The 21,211-nt window shown below is 43.5% G+C and overlaps 2 protein-coding genes across 2 annotated transcripts in view; both read left to right on the plus strand.

The window, feature by feature from the left end:
* The window catches only part of ARF4 (ARF GTPase 4), a 1,077,785-nt gene extending 1,070,987 nt beyond the window's left edge, over nt 1-6,798 (plus strand). The window contains exon 7 of the transcript XR_014326549.1: nt 6,657-6,798. The gene's annotated coding sequence lies outside the window, so the exon portion shown is untranslated. The remainder of the gene's footprint in view (nt 1-6,656) is intronic.
* Nucleotides 1-21,211, plus strand: part of ERC2 (ELKS/RAB6-interacting/CAST family member 2) — a gene marked incomplete at both ends in the record, with an annotated part of 834,864 nt that overhangs the window by 88,920 nt on the left and 724,733 nt on the right. The gene's annotated exons all lie outside the window — the stretch shown is intronic.

Here is a 21,211-nt window from a genome sequence, read left to right on the forward strand (position 1 = left end):
GATAACCTTTGGCACATAGTAGGCACTCAGTCATTGTTGAGTGAATGACCCACCGTCACAAGGGCACCGTGGAACTGATGTTCCATTAGTGAAAATGCTCCAATCCCAATTTCTTATTTGCTTGGGGTTGATGATGGGAGGGGTTGGCTTGATAACAGGAAAAAAGTGACTGAGGGAATAACTTAAATCCATTTTCATAGTAAATGCATTGTGTATTGGTGTCAGGGCCCACCTTTTGTTGAAGGATGGTATTTTTGTCCTTGCCACTTCTTGGTGTGCAGGGAGTGAGGTGGAGGAGTGGAGCTGGGAGAAGCTCCTGGGTTTTCATTCTGAGCGATGCTGCAGGCATTTATTGGAAGCAGACATTAGGGCATTTGGTTACAGTAATTGTGAGCTTTGTGCTCAGCAGGCCATAGGAAGGTGTGTTGCTGTCAGGTTTCCTCGGTGTGCTAATCAGAGAGGGTGGAGAAGGAGAGAAGAAGGGAGAACCAGGGAATGGCTGTTGGCCTGAGCAGTGGAGGCCTGATTGTGTTCAGAGGCTCAAGTGGCCAGCTTAACCTAAGTTATTAAACATTCTGCAAGACGCTGGGTCCTTTCCTTATGTTTGTTTTGTGTTTTCTTTTTGCTACTTTATCCAGGAGATATGAGCAATGAAATGGCGTTTATTTTACAAATGTAAAAGGTTATTTCGTTTTACATGATATTTGAAGTATCCACCTGCCTCTCTCTGCCTGTTTGCTCTGACAAGTCCTAGGAACACCGGCTCAGCTGAGTTAGGAGCCAGGGATCACGTATTGTATTCTTTGGGGAAAAAAGAATGTTAAATATCAACAGATAGGATTATTGAAATAAGTAATCCTTTCTTTGTTGTTACTGAATTCTTCACTGTGGCATCTGAATGCAAACAACAGAATCTGCAAAGCTAATGAGGACAAGACTTTGTGAAGGAAGAAAATTTATTATTATTATTATTAACATCTTTATTGCAGTACAATTGCTTTAAAATGGTGTGTTAGCTTCTGCTGTATAACAAAGTGAATCAGCTATACATATGCATATATCCCCATATCTCTTCCCTCTTGTGTCTCCCTCCCACCCTCCCTATCCCACCCCTCTAGGTGGACACAAAGCTCTGAGCTGATCTCCCTGTGCTATGCGGCTGCTTCTCACTAGCTATCTGTTTTACATTTGGTAGTGTATATATGTCCATGCCACTCTCTCACTTGGTTCCAGCTTACCCTTCCCCCCACCCCCGTCCTCAAGTCCATTCTCTTATGTCTGCATATTTATTCTTGTCCTGCCCGTAGGTTCTTCAGAATCAGAAAATTTATTATTAAAAAAACCCCACTATACAATAAGGAACAATAATTTAATTTAGACAACTCTGTCTTGTGACCTAAGGTTTGCTGTTTATTTAGTGAACGTTTCTGGTGCACTTTCTGGAAGCTGGACACTTTTGGTCCTTTATGAGCTTAGTCTTTTGTGGGAGAAAGTCAAGTTATCTAAAAATTAAAATTCTATCATTTGATAATTATCTATTAAGTGATTATCATGTTGCAGGCATTGGGGACCCAATAACTAGCAGGACAAAATCCCTGCCCTCAAGGACAAATCCCTGCCCTCATTTACAGCCTAGTGGGGAAATGTTGGCCATGGAACTTCTAACCCACACAGTCTGATGTGTGTGTGGTGGGGGGAGTGGAGCTTGGAAGGCTGCATAAAGGAGGTGGTTCCTTAAGGACAAATCAGAATGAGCCTGCTGGAGGGAGAAAGAGCACATGGTATATGAGGGGGGGAAAGCTTGATGTGGCCTGATAGTGCTTCTAAAGGAAGGGATGTGCTCAGCCCAGGGCCTGCATTGGGGCAGAGAGGAGATCAGGCAAAGACAGGCTGAGGGGCGCAAACTTCGTCGAAGTAAATGCCCCCTTGCTTAGAGAATTTATTTTTCCTTGGTGAGCTAAAAGAGAATCCTCATATGAGAGATCACTTCGTCATCCCATGGAAAATCATTTCTCAGATTCTTAATGATTTTTCTCCATTCCAGTGTATTCAGTTTTGTATTTCATTTTATTCCTCTTCCTTCGGTTGGATTGTTCTAATAAAGGTGGGATCTAGAATACACGGGTGAGTAATGGCCCCCCCTTGGCAGTACCTGATACACACGTCACAGAAGCCTTGTATTGCTTCCCCTCCCCTTCTAGGGTGTAAGTCCTCTGAGAGCAGGGATCGGGGCCACTTAACCTGTGTCCATCGTGGTGCTTGGCACAGCCCAGTGGTAAACGTGTGTTGAATGCTACAGAAGGGCACGCTCAAGGATTTGTCATGGGCCCTTTGGAAGTTTGCAGTTATGAAATCCATTTTTAAAAGGAGACTGACACATGCCCAGCACGGTAGTTGGCACGTGGAAAATGTCTATTGAATGGTAGTTTTCTACCTATTTTAACCAAAGCTGCATTACTCCATCATGCTATTCCCCTGTTAAAGTCTTACAGTCCTTGCATGGCTTGGTGAATTAAGAGAAGTGATACACGCTTTGTTATTATAGTATTTTATTGTATGAATATGTTCCCCATTCTGTGATGCCAATAAGTAGTATTGTCAGTTTAAAAATCAGGGTAAGAAAGGGCTTGTTGCAGCATTTTAAAAATAGTCTGGGACATTTGAGGTAAAATGTCAGCCAGATTGCCGCGCACGTATACTACTCGGAAGAGAGTCGTGTTCTGAGATGCTAGAGTTCTGTATTCCTCATGTGCAGAAAGAGGCATAGCGGCAGGGTCAGCACTGCAGGTTTGCAGAATGCAGTGTCAAATGAGCAGGCACTAAGATCCTTGTTAACACGATCACACCCTTGCTTCCTGTTGCCACCCTGCCTCTCCAGCCAGCCTTTGGGAGTGTCTGGCTTGGTGGACAGAGCCACCTACAGACAGTACCTTCACAAACCTTCTAGAATACCTTGTCCCTGAGCTCTCAAATCACATGCATGTGGTCTAGGGGTGTGAGATGCCTTGCTTAGGAAACATAAATAAGTGAACATGAAGTTTACCTTATATTTTTAGGAATCGCAAATATATAGAAACCAAGGGATTGCAATCAAGAGTGTTTCCTTGGTGGAGCAATGTTCCAGAGGCTGAACAAATGACTCAGGATTGCTAACAGGATTGGAGAAGCTTCTCAGGCATGCCCAGTGGGATGCTGCTTGATGAAAAGTAGCTTGGTAGTCTTAGAATGGGATGTATCTACCTTGTTCTTTTAACTTTTTTTTTGGTAAAAGGTTGATGAGCTCATGGCACAAACCCTTCACAGATGGTCACTCTTATCTGTGGTGGGTGTTCTGTTCCTAACAGGTAGCTTCCTCTTTTCATGCTAACAGGAAGCTGGCTCTTTGAGGATAATCTAAAGCTCTGTACAACCTCTGCTTTTTCAAAATGGAAGGCTCAGCTCCCAGGGTCTCAGGCTCAGTGCAGTGTTTTTAATTGGCAGAAATATCCCCTAACCCAACAGTGATGCATTGTGTCTGTTCCCAGAATGACTTTTAGTATAGGTTCCAAGAGCTCTATGCTGGTCTGGACCAGTTAACCTTAGAACAGCCTTTATAAGATGGAAGAGGGTGGAGAGGGGTAGGAAAGAGAAGGTCTTCAAGAATAGATCTCATTCTTTAAAAATAACCATGACCTGTTACATTAAGTATTAATTGCAACTGTTTCAATTTTTAAATAACATTCAGTTCTTTAAAGATTTACATCCGCTCATCTAAGCTCAATCAAATAAAATTTAAAACAAAGGAAAGAATGATCAACTTCTGGGTGCCATTCAGTATGTTAAATTAGTTTCAGGATTTTTCCCCCCAAGAAGTGGGACATTTATTTTTAGGACTTACATACTTTTTCTTTTTTCTGTTGAAAATTCTGCACAGAAGTAGAACAGGTCTGTCTACTTTTAAAGTTTTCTTATAGGTGGCAATAGGTTTTAACTTTTGTATCATATAGGGAGAAGAGGAAGCTAATATCTATTAATCTGGCTCGTTGAGGATAAGCTATAAAGGAAGCTGTCTGTTGAGTATTTGGAACGTCTGCTTTACAATTAAAAAAAATTCCCCTGGTTGTTTTCTGGGCATGAGTTTGGTGCCACCTTGTGGGCAATTGTCAGACTATTATTTGTGCCATTAAAAGAAAACTTGCCACAAGGCAATTAATAGTGCTCAAAAAATACGCTCTGTAAATTAGTTAGATTAAAAAAACCCCAGATTTCAGTGATTCTTTCACTAGATTCATGCAGCTTCATCTTAGAGACAATACTGCTACCGAATTTCAGGAAACATTTGATTTTTCCTCAGGGATTTTGATACCCTGCTGAGGTACCAGTGTCTTATCACCTGTAGGAAACATTGTCGGCGTATCTGTGTTCTTTTTTTAAGCCTTGTGTTTTCACCATATTTTAACATGGTTTTCTTTATTTCATTTAGAGCTAAATATTAGGTATCTAATAAAATATATCTTCGTAGTGGTAGTATTTAATGCTGACCTTATTAGAGAAAAAACCAAATACAAACAGATTACCTCAAATATAATACCAGACACGTACAGGTATGAGAAATTCTTGTTAATTTACTTTAAATAAAATTTGGATGCCTTGTTTATATAGATTTGCCACATCATAGAATTTATCTACTTTTAATTAATAAGAGAACAAATAAACTATGCTGTGTGATGCTATTTTGCATAAGGATGCTACTTGTACTACAGTCCTTTGGCAGGTTCAGCAATGCTGGGGATGTGATTTTTGACCTACTTTATCACATTTCTCACAACAGCCCTCTGAGGTATCTAAGTGATCTCCTAATCCTTATTTTGTCTGTGGAGAAGATGGGGTGGAAGGCATGGGTGGCTCACCCTGGGTCACAAGGCCTGATAGTGGTGGGGCAGGATTAGAACCCAGCTCTCAGGACAGCTGATCTGTTGCTCTTGTCATTAGCTGATGCTGTTCTTATTATTTACATCATAAGAAATGAACATGTCTGTGCTGATGGGAGTTTTAGAGAATCAGGGTGTTGGGCAGGAGCAGGAGGAAGTGGGGCTGGGGGGGACGGAGGGAGAGAGAGAGGGAGTGCGAGAGAGAGATTCCTGCTGCATAGACTTAGAAAACATATCCTCGTTCTTTCTAAAAGGGAAAGTGGACCCCATGTTGGGGTTTAAACGTTAAATCCCATGTTTAATCATTGTTCCCATGATTAAAGCTTTTCAAGGCTCTCTCTGCCTACATGACAAAGTCCAGACTCCTTTCTCTAAGTGACTCTCAGCTCCTTTATGACCAGGCTCCCTGAGTTCTCCTGCCAACCACACGTCACTCCAGCAACACCAGAGTGCTCTTAATTGCCCCGGTGGTACCAGTTCCTTTTCTTACCTTCCTCCCTTTGTTTGAACTGCCCCTCACCCCTGTTGCCTTGACCACCCTTTCTCCTCTGTTTTTCCTAATGAATCCAAATTATTCAGTAGGGCTCAGCTCACAGGTAGCCTTCCCTCTCCTTCTCTAGTCTGGTCAATTCCCTCTCCTTCTCCAGTCTGGTGAAGGTGTTCTACCTCCGTGCACTCCTGTAATGCTGTGCAGCTATCTGTTGGAATGTCTGTTTTCCTAATTAAATGGTCACATCCTTAAGAGAAGGTCCTGCATATTATTTACCTTTCTGTTATTAGAATTGAGCACAAGATCTGACGTATATTGTCTCACCATAGGTGGGAAGGACAGAATCGAGGCTAAGTTGCAGAAATCGGGGCACCAGAGGTAGAACTGGGGACTCAAGGCTTGCAAAGCCTCTTTCTGCCTTCACTGGCCTCTGCTCCTCTTGTCCTAAGGCACTGTTCTCAGGCCCTTGCCTTGTCTCTCTCCAACTCTCAGCTCTCCTTCCCTCTTCTGTCAGCCATGTTTTGTCCTCCATGTAGACACGGGTTCCTCCGCATGGCTGGGGAAAGTGGCCTCCAGAAGACTCATCCCCCTTTTTTTTTGGTCTGTTTAAGTATTTATTTACTTACTTATGGCTGCATCAGGTCTTAGTTGCAGCACGCGGGATCTTTTCGTTGGGGCGTGCGGGCTTCTCTCTAGTTGCGTTGCGTGGGCTCTAGAGCACGTGGGCTCTGTAGTTGTGGCACTCAGGCTTAGCTGCCCCACAGCATGTGGGATCTTAGTTCCCCGACCGGGGATCGAACCTGAGTCCCCTGCATTGGAAGGCGGATTCTTAACCACTGAACCACCAGAGGAGTCCCTCCAGACTCATCCTTGTAGCTTGGCAGCCTCAGGGAGAAAAGTGCTTCTCGTCCCCAGTATCCCTGTGGGATTTGGGGGAAGGACTTTGGTCCTTCCTAGGTCATCCCTGGAATGATCACTGTGTCCTGGCACTTTGTGCATGTTGAATGAATAGTCCATGTGGCATTTCTCTTTGTGTCCCTCATTTCTTGCCTGTGCTAATTATAAGCTTCTTCATTCACTTTTCTTCATTTTTTTTTTATCATATCTCAAAAATGATATGATACAAGACAGGGGCTGACTTCACGAGTATCCCTTAACCAGAATGCAAGGTTAGGCAGTTCTGTCTAGACAGTCATAGGTGGTGGGCCCACCTCCTCATCTCTCCTGTATCCTCCCTTCCTGTCAGCCTCCACTAGGATTTTTTTTTTTTTTTTTTCCTGTACGCGGGCCTCTCACTGTTGTGGCCTCTCCTGTTGCGGAGCACAGGCTCCGGACGCGCAGGCCCAGTGGCCATGGCTCACGGGCCCAGCCGCTCCGCGGCATGTGGGATCTTCCCGGACCGGGGCACAAACCCGCGTCCCCTGCATCTGCAGGCGGACTCTCAACCACTGCGCCACCAGAGAAGCCCCCCCACTAGGATTTTGGCTCAAGGAGACAGGGGGTTTGGAAAGGCAGAGCTAACTACATAGACCACATTCCTCAATCTTCTGACACTCCTGAAAAGAGGGCCTGGATTAGATGGGGCAGGCAGAATATTTAGTTTTTCAATTATTGTGAAATATCACAAATATACAGACAGAAAGTGTACAAAACCTAAATATATAGCTTAATGAATCAGTATCACATACATATAACCATCATCCCGGTCCAGAAACAAAACCTCAGAAGCCTCCGTGTTCTCCTTCTCAGTCACAACCCCTGACTTCCCCCCAAAGCCAGCCATTACCCTGACTTCATGGTAATCTCTTTTATTTATTCTTCTACCCCCCAAGTATGCATCTTTCAACACTAGAGCTAATTTGATTGTTTTTGAAGTTTATACTAATGGAATCATCTAGTCTTACTCTCTTGTGTCTGGCTTCTTTCATTCAGCATTGGATTTGAGAAATTCATCCCTTTCGTTGAGTATAGCCCTGTTTTTCATTTTTTGGCACCATGTGGTATTTTGTCATATAAAGGTACCATCATTTCATCATTTATTTTTCCATTCTATTGTTGCTGGACATTTGGGTTGTTTCCAGTTTTGGGCTATTATGAATGATACTCCTGTGAACTTTATTGTTCTTGTCTCTTGGTGCACGTGGGATGTGCTTCAGTTGGGTGTACACTTAGGAGTAGAAGTAGTGGCGTGTGGGGTAGGTATATCTTCACCATTAGTCTATGTGCCAGTTTTTCAAAACAGGTGACCAATTTACCAGCAGTGTTTTCTTTCTCTGCCTCTTCTAATCCCCAATTTTGGTGGCATTGCAGGAACCACACAGAGATAATAATCATAACTGCCATTTATTAAGTGCTTACTCCATATGAGAAGTGCTTTATAAATAATATATCAAGTCATCTTCACAACAATCCTTAGGGACAAGTGAAATTGCTTTCTCCGTTTTGCAGATGAGGGTCCTGAGGATCAAAGAGAGATTAAGTCATTTACTTAGGGTCACATAACTAGTCTGTGGTAGAGCTAGGACCCAAACCTGGGTCTGAGCTCCTTGACTCCATAACCTGAGCTCTTTTTTTTTTTTAAATGGGTGAGGTTATTATTATTATTATTTTTACATCTTTATTGGAGTATAATTGCTTTACAATGGTGTGTTAGTTTCTGCTTTATAACAAAGTGAATCAGTTGTACATATACATATGTGCCCATATCTCTTCCCTCTTGAGTCTCCCTCCCTCCCACCCTCCCTATCCCACCCCTCTAGGTGGTCACAAAGCACTGAGCTGACCTCCCTATGCTATGCGGCTGCTTCCCACTAGCTATCTGTTTTACGCATAACCTGAGCTCTTACCTCTACATTGAAAGGCTGGGGTTTACCTGGTAGCCAGAGTGTGGGAACTGTGGTTTGGCACAGTGCACCCGTGCCTTCCTGCCTACAAATGTGGGTCATGCCTGTTGGCAGTCATTTCTTTAAAGAAAGAGCTTATTTTTCCAGGAAGAAAACACATGGAAGAAAATGCAGGTATCTGGGAGCTTGAAGCACTTCTTAGTCCTCTTTGGCTTATGTACTATTAAGGCCAGGCTCTGCTGGTCCTAGTGCTGAGACTTTGCCTCAAGTATTTGTCTATTCATATTTGTTTTTCTCAAATGTCACAAGGCTATGCCTTGACCATACCTCTCATGCCCCTATTCAAATTCTGAGGTTATAAAATAATCATGTGTTTTTCTAGTAGGAGTTAGAGTAATAAAGATTCATGTGTTAGTATCTGGCTTTTCTATGAAGTTTCTTTTTTTTTCATTAGTGACAAAATTGAAATCTTAAACACGTAGAATAATAATGTCATATAAACATTTTCCAAGGCCTCAACACTATCCCCACTGATCTTTTCTTCTTTTTCAGTCGCATACCACAGAAACTTTCTTACTGGCTGGCTGGTACATCTTCATTCATCACCACACCCTCATCAGTTGTCCTGATAACTGTCAGTGGGATCTTTTAAAAAGACCTAGTCTGCTCGTGTTTCTTCTCATCAATACCCTGTGTGATTTGGACCCAGCCTCATGCTACTCTCCCCTTTTCTTTGTATTCCAACCACAATACTGTCTAAACGCCTTTCCATGTGCCAGACGCTATTCTAATAATTCCATTGTGTAGAAATTATTATTCCTATTTTAAATAGGAAGCACAGAGAGGTTAAGTAACTTACTCAGGGTCACCCAGTTAATAAATGTCAGGTGGAGGTAGGATTCAAACAGGTCCACTGGCGCTAGAGTCCGTGCTCTTACCCATAGCACGGTGCTGTCTCTCTTTCCTAGTCTTCTCTAAGTACCTTTTATACACCCTACTCCTCTCCTCAGGGATTTTGCACTTGGTGTTCTTTTGTCTGAGATTCTCTCCCCTCACTCTTTGTCATCTAACTAGCATCTCTTCCCCTTCAGAGCCCAGCTTCAATGAAGTCGCTTGAATTGCTTAATCTTACTATTTTAAAAATACCCAGTGCGTTTTAATTACTTTGAAACTGTAAGCTCCATGAGGGCTGAGGCCCACTCACCCTGTTTATCCCCTTGGTGCACAGCTGCAAACCTTGCGTGTTCATTCAGCAAATGAATGAATGAAAGGATGGCTCACAGCAGAGTATAGAGGCAAGATTGTTTTTCTATCCTCAGATATAGTTTTCAAGTAAGCCCTAACTTAAGTGAACTTAGATTCTAATTATTGTTTAGATGGCTTCTTTGGTCTGGTGCCTCATGTGATCTGGATTTTTAATATGTGTTTTTAGTTCTCAGTCTCCTTCAGGCACTGCCTTCTGATTTACAAGGCTCCATTAGCTTCAGGTGTCTTGCTCATGGTTTCGTATTTCATCTTATGGTTTATGGGTCATTAATAACACTTAGGCAAAATGTTCCAATGTATATATAATGCACACCGGAGCTGCTGCCTGTCAGAATATCCCCTCACTTTTTTTTCTTTTTTTAATTACAGCTTTCTCAGTTGACCCAAGACCATCCCCTAGTCATGTATCTGTGAAAATCATGATCTGTTTTAGGTGAAATCATGGAAGAATTGTGACTGACATGTATGTGTCTCGTATGGGCCCTTTATGTGCTAACTTGAGAGAAGGTGGGACCTTGAGATGAAATGAGTTTTCAGTTTGTTCTTTAATGGTGAGCATGTTAAATAGTCTTCTTACTAATTGAGTAGAGAATCTACCTTTTAGAAGTCCCATTTTAACCTAATGTGCTAGTATTAATGCCACCCTTCAATAAATATATATATTTTTATATTCTAATCCTATAAGCTTTCCTCACATTCAAATTTTTTACAAGAGATTTTTATTGCCAACTTTATCATCAGTATCAATCAGCTTGGCAACTTCTCAAGTGTTTTCAGCTATTCTAATAAGTAAGTTTATCAGGCATGGTCTTTCCCTAGTCTCTCAGAAACAAAGCAGTGCTTTTTTTCTATGCAATATTTCTTAAGGATTCTAACTTAATATTTCATGTTTATAGTTATTAGAGACATCAAGAAGTTAGGACAGTTTTGGTTGCACATACAGATACCTAAACCAAGTTAGCCTAAGAAAAACGGGAATTTATTGTCTCACCATTTCTAGGAAGGAAAGAATTGAGGCTAAATTGTAGGAATGGGGTCATCAGGGCTGGAACTGGGGTTTCAAGGCTTCAAGAACTCTCTTTCTCTCTGCTGTCATGGTCTCTGCTCCTCTTGACCTGGACATCATTCTGCAGCCCTTGCCTTGTCTCTGTTCATCTCGCAGCCCTCCTTCCCCCTTCTTGTCAGCCTCCTTTTGTCCTCCTGCCGATATGGCTTTATAATATGGCTTTTCATGTGGAGAAGGTGGCCCCCCAATGCTCTAGGCACCTTCTTGCACCTTGGCCTCTGTGGTGTGTTGGGGGGGAGTGCTTCTGTCCCTCAATACCCCCATGTTGATTTTAGGGAAGGACTTTGCCCCTGCTTGGTCCATATCCCCACTTCTTGAACTGTCCCTGTGTCTGGTCAGGAGGCTGTGAATGACAGACAGCCTCACCTCAGTGGTGAGGAGGGAGCATGAGTTAGCCAAAGCAAAGGGGGACTGTTGCTAGAAGAGGGATAAGAACATTTGAGGGAATAATGAAACCATGGCTTCCATAGTCCACTGGATGGTTGCTCTTGAGATTAAATAAGCATTTACTGAGTGATTCCTCTGTGTCAGGCACCGTGTGATACCCTAGGGATTCAAAGACTAGTGATGAGATTACAAGGCAAGTTAAATGATTCTAAATTACAATGGGAGGGAGTGGGCTAAATGTAAGGAAAAGCCTCCTGGGAGTGACTGGAGTTATACTTTGGAATGTGTTTCATCTTATTCTTTAGAATTTTCTGTTTTGTTGTGCTTTCATGATTTGTCACTTCTCTGGGATGACTTGACTGTTATAGATAGCACAAACCGATATCCTGGAAGGTGAACATAGATTTTAAAATTCATTCATTGAAAAAATTATGTTTTCTTCTTCTGATGAAAAAAATATATGTTCATTTGGAAAATATAAAGTATAAAGAAGAAAAAAAATAATTCTAGCAGCCAAAGATGGCATTTTCATTTGTTAGTTAGCATTTGGTATTTCCTTATGGTCTTTGATATGCATATGTGTAAAGACAAAATAACATCTAATTTTTATTCTTTAGAAAAATTGGTTTAAGAGTGTTACAGTTTTGAGTCTTGCTTTTTTATTTAATGTTTTATTGTGAGCATTTACCCAGGCCATAAAACATATGTGAGAGATGGGGTTTTTATTATTCTCTACTTCATAATCCACCAAATGGCTGAACCACAGCTTATTTAACAATTGCTCCAGTATCCCACATTGAAGTTGTTTGCTAAATTTTGTCAACATGAGAAACTTAAAGAATGTTCTGCAACCTAAATCCTTGTCTGGTTTTCAGATGATTTCCTTGGGTCGCATTCCTAGTAATGGACTCAGGAGATCAAAGAGAAGGCACACATTTAAGTCTCTGGATCCAGATGGCCACTCTGCCCTTTGAGAGGGTGTTTCAGTTTACATTCTTACCAGCTGTAGATGAGAGAGAGCATAAGAATTTAATGGACCATCTCTGACAATTAGGTCATGGGTCCAGTCAACTGATTTTATCCTATCTGTGAGGGACTACTATGTGTGAACCAAGTGTGGCCATGTGTTGGATACTGGAAAAGGCTCTGGCAGCATGAACTGAAAACTTTACCTTTTCAGTGAGAAATGAACACATGACTTCCTCCAAAGGCTTCACCTCTTGTTTCAAAAATGCCATACCTTTACTCTTGAGGCCAAGTAAATGGAAAATGCAGTGTCCACGTTGGGAATTATAAAATTTTTTTTCCTCTTCTTCCTTTTTCTTCTTTCTCTGACTTACCCTGTCTCTCAAAATAAAAGAGCCTCTCTGATTATCCTCTTGGATATGATTCCTAGGAGTGCAATTATGGGATCAAAGGGTGTCTTCGTTCAGGCTACTGTAACAGAATACCATAGACTCGGTGACTTATAAACAACAGAAATTTATTTCTCACAGTTCTGGAGGCTGGAAGTCTGACATCAGAGTGCCAGTTTGGACAAGTTCTAGTGAGTGCCCTCTTCCAGGTTGTAGATGGCCATTTTCTTGTTTCTTGCCTCACACGGCAGAGAGAGAGAGCAAGAGAGCTCTCTGAGGTCTCGTTTATAAGGGTACTAATCCCATTCATGAGTGCTCCACCCTCCTCATGACCTAATCGTTTTATTTTATTTTATTTTTTGCGGTACGCGGGCCTCTCACTGTTGTGGCCTCTCCCGTTGCGGAGCACAGGCTCCGGACGCGCAGGCTCAGCGGCCATGGCTCACGGGCCTAGCCGCTCCGCGGCATGTGGGATCTTCCCGGACCGGGGCACGAACCCATGTCCCCTGCATCGGCAGGCGGACTCTCACCCACTGCGCCACCAGGGAAGCCCCATGACCTAATCATTTTGAAGGTTAGATTTCAACATATGAATTTTGGGGAGACGCAAACATTCAGTCCATAACAAAGGGATATAAGTTTCCATTGTTGTTACCAAACAAAGTAGGAAAATCTGGTGAGAAGAGTCCAGAGGCAAAAGATATAGTCCTCAATAAACTGGAAATATTAAGAACCTAAACAGATTCTTTCACTCAGCAAATATTTACTGAGCACCTACTCTGTGGCTGGTGTGTGTTACCACGTGAAACTAATTGGCTCAGGAAGGGCTTTGACACTGAGACACTGAGTATTGAGTCGCACTCACGTGTTTGATAGAATGACTCCTGACGTGAATTTCTGGATGAGGTGGAAGGAATGCTAGTCTTGGAATTGGACAGATCTGGGTAGAAATCCTGGCTCTGCTGGGTGCTGTTGGACATGTTACTTTACCTCTCTAAGGCTTAGTTTCCTCATTGGAAAATCTAGTCAACTCACAGGGCTGTTAGGAGTAAACACAATGATTTAAGTCACTAGTACCCGTTGGCACCAGCAGGTGTTCAATAACTAGTAGCTGCTATTATTTTTGTCATGGTTATTATCCTTATGGTGATGACTCAGGGATAAGATGAGTTTGTATGCTTTGACAATAGTTTACAATGCCTCCCTCAGCACCTTTCCTCTCAGAGCAAAAGCAACTCTGTGCATGTGTATATGTGTGCGTGTGTGTGTGTAATATAGGAAGTCTCTCCCCTGGAGTCAGTCCCCAGAGCCTGTTTCAGAAGGGTTTTTGTAAGCGGCTATTAGATTCCCATCTTCCCCGCTCTGCTTTCTGAACCCTGCAAGCTCAGAATGGAGGCAGTGGGAGTGGTCTCACCAGTAAACCTTCAGCATGAATTAGGTCTTACATAATCTGGGTTTGGGGGTAGAGTGAGTACCCTTTTTCGGCTGTGAGTGGGGTGCTTGGCCCCGAAAATCTAGATGTGAGGTTTCATCATCTTTACTCTCTTAGCTTTTGGGGTTCAGAAGGCAAATGTTGGTGATGGGGAGAGTGAGAAACTGATGTGCCTCAAAGCCACATGCCCACAAATCATTGCGCGGGCTGGGCTGGGCAGCTACTGAAGTGTGATTGATTCCACATGGGCCTATCAGCCTTCACTTCCCATGTTTAGGTGCTTGGTGCTCTTGTACTTTCCCCCCATCACATCAAATACTGATTTAAAATAGTGCTTGAACATCTTAATATGTACAAGTGTGTATGATGAGGCCACCTAAAGTGGCTGTTCTCTTGCTCTCTGTACCTCCCCTGCTCGACCAGTGCCTATTTCACCTACACCCTATTCACATGACTGACCTTCCTACATACTTACCCCCTCCCCAGCTGGTGATTGTTCTAACCGTTAACTCAAAATACCTGCACCTTGATAGCTTAACAATGAGGCGCGTGAGGGGTGTGCTCCTCTGCTGGTTTCCCTGTCAACCAATGAGCCAACCTGACGTCACTTCCCCCTATAAGTAGTAACCTCCCCTTTCCCTGGGAGTGAAGGCTGCTGCCATGTTCTGTCCTGCCGCGCAGGGTGGGTTGCTGCTTCAGGACCTTGCTTCACACGGTAAGCTCCCCCTATCCATTAAACCACTGATGTCTCTGTCACCTGACTCCAGGCTCTTTCTTCGGTCTTGAAGCTGGGCACGTATAGGCCTTGTAGGCCTGTGGGGTGCAGGTCGACAAAGCTTCAGAGTCTTCTGCATGGTGGAAACTTGGTTGCAGAAGCTCCTGAGAACTGTTATTTTGTTGGAGTATCATTCCTGTGTTCACAGAACAATTATTCTGACACTTGTTAAAATGGTAAGGGAGACTATTCAAGATTACTGCAATAGGGGTATTGCACTAGAGGAGAGAGATGGGGCTTAACCTGGAATACAGCAAAGACAGCTGGAGATTATAGCCAGTGAGCAGAGTGAGGGGGTGAGTGGGGGGAAAATTACTAAGGGGAGACATCAAGGGTAGGAGAATTCTTGCTAAAGGCAGGCCACGGACTTAGACGTCGAAGGAGGAGGATGAGGACCATCATCAGATACCTAGGGTGGGGGATTCTCTTTAAACAGACTTAACAGGTTCTTGCTAAGACTGGGTTTTGCAGGCCTGGCAAGGACGGAACAGAGGCCAAGTTGAGGTCTAGTTGATGAGAGTGCTCAGAGGAGCCTAATTAAAGTTTGATCAAGGAGGGAGTCTTTGCCACCTGCCATGATTAGAATGAGGCACACGTGGTTAAGGGCTCACCTTTTAATTACCCCTGCTTGATGTGTGACCTTGGGCCTTTATGATCCTGAGACTTACTGGAAAATGGGCCAAGCAGTAAAATATCTCTCTCATAAGGAATACAGTGAGCATCAAATGAGATAACGCATGGAAAGAACTTGTCACAGTGTCTTTCCTAAAGTAAAGGCTCGATAAACGGTATTAGTATTATAAGTTGGGGACTGTAATTAAGTTTTTTTTTTTTTTTTGCCGTACGCGGGCCTCTCAGTGTTGTGGCCTCTCCCGTTGCGGAGCACAGGCTCCGGACGCGCAGGCTCAGCGGCCATGGCTCACGGGCCCAGCCGCTCCGCAGCATGTGGGATCTTCCCGGACCAGGGCACGAACCCGCGTCCCCTGCATCGGCAGGCGGACTCTCAACCACTGCGCCACCAGGGAAGCCCCCTGATGTGAATTTCTGGATGAGGTGGAAGGAACGCTGGTCTTGGAATTGGACAGATCTGGGTAGAAATCCTGGCTCTGCTGGGTGCTGTTGGACATGTTACTTTACCTCTCTAAGGCTTAGTTTCCTCATTGGAAAATCTAGTCAACTCACAGGGCTGTTAGGAGTAAACACAATGATTTAAGTCACTAGTACCCGTTGGCACCAGCAGGTGTTCAATAACTAGTAGCTGCTATTATTTTTGTCATGGTTATTATCCTTATGGTGATGACTCAGGGATAAGATGAGTTTGTATGCTTTGACAATAGTTTACAATGCCTCCCTCAGCACCTTTCCTCTCAGAGCAAAAGCAACTCTGTGCATGTGTATATGTGTGCGTGTGTGTGTGTAATATAGGAAGTCTCTCCCCTGGAGTCAGTCCCCAGAGCCTGTTTCAGAAGGGTTTTTGTAAGCGGCTATTAGATTCCCATCTTCCCCGCTCTGCTTTCTGAACCCTGCAAGCTCAGAATGGAGGCAGTGGGAGTGGTCTCACCAGTAAACCTTCAGCATGAATTAGGTCTTACATAATCTGGGTTTGGGGGTAGAGTGAGTACCCTTTTTCGGCTGTGAGTGGGGTGCTTGGCCCCGAAAATCTAGGTGTGAGGTTTCATCATCTTTACTCTCTTAGCTTTTGGGGTTCAGAAGGCAAATGTTGGTGATGGGGAGAGTGAGAAACTGATGTGCCTCAAAGCCACATGCCCACAAATCATTGCGCGGGCTGGGCTGGGCAGCTACTGAAGTGTGATTGATTCCACATGGGCCTACCAGCCTTCACTTCCCATGTTTAGGTGCTTGGTGCTCTTGTACTTTCCCCCCATCACATCAAATACTGATTTAAAATAGTGCTTGAACATCTTAATATGTACAAGTGTGTATGATGAGGCCACCTAAAGTGGCTGTTCTCTTGCTCTCTGTACCTCCCCTGCTCGACCAGTGCCTATTTCACCTACACCCTATTCACATGACTGACCTTCCTACATACTTACCCCCTCCCCAGCTGGTGATTGTTCTAACCGTTAACTCAAAATACCTGCACCTTGATAGCTTAACAATGAGGCGCGTGAGGGGTGTGCTCCTCTGCTGGTTTCCCTGTCAACCAATGAGCCAACCTGACGTCACTTCCCCCTATAAGTAGTAACCTCCCCTTTCCCTGGGAGTGAAGGCTGCTGCCATGTTCTGTCCTGCCGCGCAGGGTGGGTTGCTGCTTCAGGACCTTGCTTCACACGGTAAGCTCCCCCTATCCATTAAACCACTGATGTCTCTGTCACCTGACTCCAGGCTCTTTCTTCGGTCTTGAAGCTGGGCACGTATAGGCCTTGTAGGCCTGTGGGGTGCAGGTCGACAAAGCTTCAGAGTCTTCTGCATGGTGGAAACTTGGTTGCAGAAGCTCCTGAGAACTGTTATTTTGTTGGAGTATCATTCCTGTGTTCACAGAACAATTATTCTGACACTTGTTAAAATGGTAAGGGAGACTATTCAAGATTACTGCAATAGGGGTATTGCACTAGAGGAGAGAGATGGGGCTTAACCTGGAATACAGCAAAGACAGCTGGAGATTATAGCCAGTGAGCAGAGTGAGGGGGTGAGTGGGGGGAAAATTACTAAGGGGAGACATCAAGGGTAGGAGAATTCTTGCTAAAGGCAGGCCACGGACTTAGACGTCGAAGGAGGAGGATGAGGACCATCATCAGATACCTAGGGTGGGGGATTCTCTTTAAACAGACTTAACAGGTTCTTGCTAAGACTGGGTTTTGCAGGCCTGGCAAGGACGGAACAGAGGCCAAGTTGAGGTCTAGTTGATGAGAGTGCTCAGAGGAGCCTAATTAAAGTTTGATCAAGGAGGGAGTCTTTGCCACCTGCCATGATTAGAATGAGGCACACGTGGTTAAGGGCTCACCTTTTAATTACCCCTGCTTGATGTGTGACCTTGGGCCTTTATGATCCTGAGACTTACTGGAAAATGGGCCAAGCAGTAAAATATCTCTCTCATAAGGAATACAGTGAGCATCAAATGAGATAACGCATGGAAAGAACTTGTCACAGTGTCTTTCCTAAAGTAAAGGCTCGATAAACGGTATTAGTATTATAAGTTGGGGACTGTAATTAAGTTTTTTTTTTTTTTTTTTTTTTTTGCGGTACGCGGGCCTTTCAGTGTTGTGGCCTCTCCCGTTGTGGAGCACAGGCTCCGGACGCGCAGGCTCAGCGGCCATGGCTCATGGACCTAGCCGCTCGGCGGCATGTGGGATCTTCCCGGACCGAGACACGAACCTGTGTCCCCTGCATCGGCAGGCGGACTCTCAACCACTGCGCCACCAGGGAAGCCCTGTAATTAAGTTTTGATCCAGTAATAGGAAAATACATGGTTTAGTGAAAACTGCTCTGGACTGAAAGGGTTTAAATAGCTGGATTTAAAGTCTGGCCACACCAATGTTTAGCATCCTCCCAGAGCTTCAGTTTTTTATCTGCAAAATGGGACAGTATCCTTTTCCTCGACTGTCCTGCAGGATGGCAATAAATGAGAAAATATATATGAAAATACTTGGACAACTAGTAATTTGTTTAAAGTTGTTCTTTAATAGTCCTTTGATTAGGTGTCTGTTTGCTTGTGAGCCTGTGCCCCTGGGCTGTGACCTTCACTAGGGCTTCTCAGTTTCATTTTGTTTTTCCCTCTTAGGAGAGACAGGAAGGCTAGAGAAAGTTGGAGTTGGGTATTTCCCTTCCCTCCGTTAGGTTCTGGTAAAATATTGATAGTTTACTTTGAGGGCAGACCTTGTTAAGTAGAACAGAATGCTCTGGGAATACATAATGACTGCTCTCCCCACCCTCCTTGCAGGGAGAACCAAGGGACTTTTCTCCTGGCTTTACTGTGAAAGCCTGATAGGGCTCCTTGGGGTAAAACTCACAAAAGTATGGGGGTTGGCCAAGACTGGGCCCCCACTGGAGTTTTTATAACATTGTTTATTCAAAAATTAATAAGAGTAATATTTTTCTTACTTTGTTCCTATCAGCTTATAGACTGGAGATAGGAAGATGGTTAGCATCCATTTAAGGAGTTTATTTAGAATAATGATAATGGCTGGCAGCCAACGTATAACTGTCTTGTGGTTACAACCAGATGCTTCTAACACAAGTGTGTGGTTGATAGGAAAAGGGAGTGGATGAAAAGAATATGCTACCTGTCTTTGGCTCTTTTGGAGGAAACCAGGTAGTAAAGTGGATATTTTACAAAACAAGACTGTGAGTTGTATCCACTTCAGGTTATGGTGGATCTTCAAAATCTACCGAAAGCTAGAAAGTCATAGAAGTCATTGGCTTACTTTAAATACCAGACAGTTGTTTAATCAGTCATTGCTTTGGAAGGTCCTTTAAACTATTTTTAAAAAGTCCTATCGTGCTGAATGATTTTCATTGTTGCACATTTTGCACAACTGGATTTGTTTCTGATTTATGTTCTAAATGAAGTTATGGTGAAAGAGTAAAAAATAAATCCTTAGCCTTCTCTCAAAATAGAATTTATACTTTAGTCTGCTCATAACAAAATCTTTTAAATATCAGAAGTCTACTTCCCATCTTATAATTTGTAAAAAATATTTTGCTTTTGATTATTTTCAGGATCCGTAAATGTCTTTATTGGAAAATAAAAGAAGGTGAGCAAGGGGGAGCTAGGGGAAGGCACATTGGGAAGATACAGGGAAATATCTGAGCTTTGATGTCGATGGATTTGTCTGTTGCCTTGCTCTTCCACCATTTTTATTTGAATTACTTTTAGGATGCACGTGGCTGGAGCTGCATCCTTCAAGAAGCTAACTCTCAGAGGAGACATTCCTGTACTTTTCCAAACACCACATCTGGGCTTCTTTCTTTTGTCACAAAGTCTACTGTTCTTTTTCAAATTCAGTGTCAGATGGTGATGAAGAGTTCAGCTTCTGAGATCAGACTCATTGGGTTCCAGTCTGGCTCTTACTCTTCAGTGTGTGACCTTGGGTGTGTATAACCCTGTGTGATTACTTGACTTCTCTCTACCCCAGTTTCCTTGTCTGTAAAACATGACTAATAATACTACCTCCCTCTTAGAGCAGCTGGGAGGATTAAATGAGAGAATCCATGTATGGAGCTATTGTAAGGGGTTGGTAAATGTTACTTGATGCTATTATTATTTACCCTCCTGCTTTGCCTCTTTTTTCTTATTCTGTTCCTTTCTTCTTTGCCTTTGCAAAGGCTATTCTAAAAATTCCCATTTGTACCTTCTCTTTCTCTAATATGGTTGTGGTATATCCTACTAATTTCATTATGCACACAAACACACATATACATACACACGTGCACATATACATATGTTTCTTTACTGTGTACCTATAGTGTACACAGCGCTCTGGTAGATACTGAGGATGAGATTCCTGATTTTGTGGAGTTTGCATCTAGTGACAAAAATACAGAAAATGAATCAGCTATAGAAGTGAAAGAAAGACCAAGGTGCTGTGAGGTTGTGCAGCCAGGGCACAACCCCAGCCTGTGAGGTCATAGAAGCCTCTGTGAGGAGGGAACAGTCAAGCTGAGACTGGAAGCATGAGGACCTTCTTCTTGGAGCCCTTTCTGGTCACATTTATTTTTTACATTCCTGATTGAGGTTACTGTAGCACTTTTTCTGCCTCAGGTATAACATGTACAAATTCCTATCTTATCACATAAATATGTGGGTCAATCTTGCTCCCACTGAGTTGCCTTGAAGAGGATGTTACTCATCTTCGTATAGTCATAGCTTCCTGTATAACACTGTTGATATTGGCCATCAGTTAGTGTTTTCTGAACTAAACCACATTGTGCTTTGAGGAGGGTAGACCTACAAAGGAATTCTCCTTTCTCATGTTTGGCTTATTGGGGCCTGAGGGGTTCCTCCTTGCCTTGTTATAACTCAGTTTCATCATACGCAAACTGGAAGGAATGAATTAGGCTCCTTCTGGTTAGTGTTTCTTTGATTCTCTTGAGGGAGTTTGGTGTCGCTTTAGACGGCAGCACGAATGTGTATTTAGAGTAGTGAAATGTAAATGGGGTCCATTATCTTTCAGTGGTCTTCTAAGGGGATATTTTGACTGGGGCTGAGTTGAATTGGTCAGCAGGCAGAGTTAGGCAGCAGCATTCCCTTTGTATGCTTCTAGGCCGCCCAGGTGTCATGGAACATTTGTGGGGAAAGAACTTGCGCTCTTAACGTAAGTGGAATCTAGACCTATGCAGCCCTAGTTTGGTGGACTGAGGTTCACCAAAAGAAAGCCAGATCGCAGAAGCAGATCATGGGACCCTTGAGAAAAGAACTCATGAGTGAGGAGAGTTCTCAGAGAACAAAGGAGTCGAGGAGAAGTGGAGCAGGTGCCTCACCCTGGCCTGACACAGCCTCTGTGCTGCTGCTGCCTGAGAACGAGAAGGCTGTGGCATAAAGAGAGAGAGATGCGTCACTAGGGGCCCACAAGCTTTGCTGAGGGAACCTACTGAACAGCCTGGCTACGCACAGCCACAGGAGCTCTCCTTCTGGCCAGAAATAGACAAGAACAGCAGAAGTTGGTGACCTTGAAGGTCAGGAGTGGTGGAGGGAGAAAAATCTGAAATCTGGAACTCTCCTAGCTC

This window comes from Leucopleurus acutus, assembly GCF_964270905.1.
Source record: "Leucopleurus acutus genome assembly, chromosome: 10".
NCBI classification, from domain to species: Eukaryota; Metazoa; Chordata; class Mammalia; order Artiodactyla; family Delphinidae; genus Leucopleurus; species Leucopleurus acutus.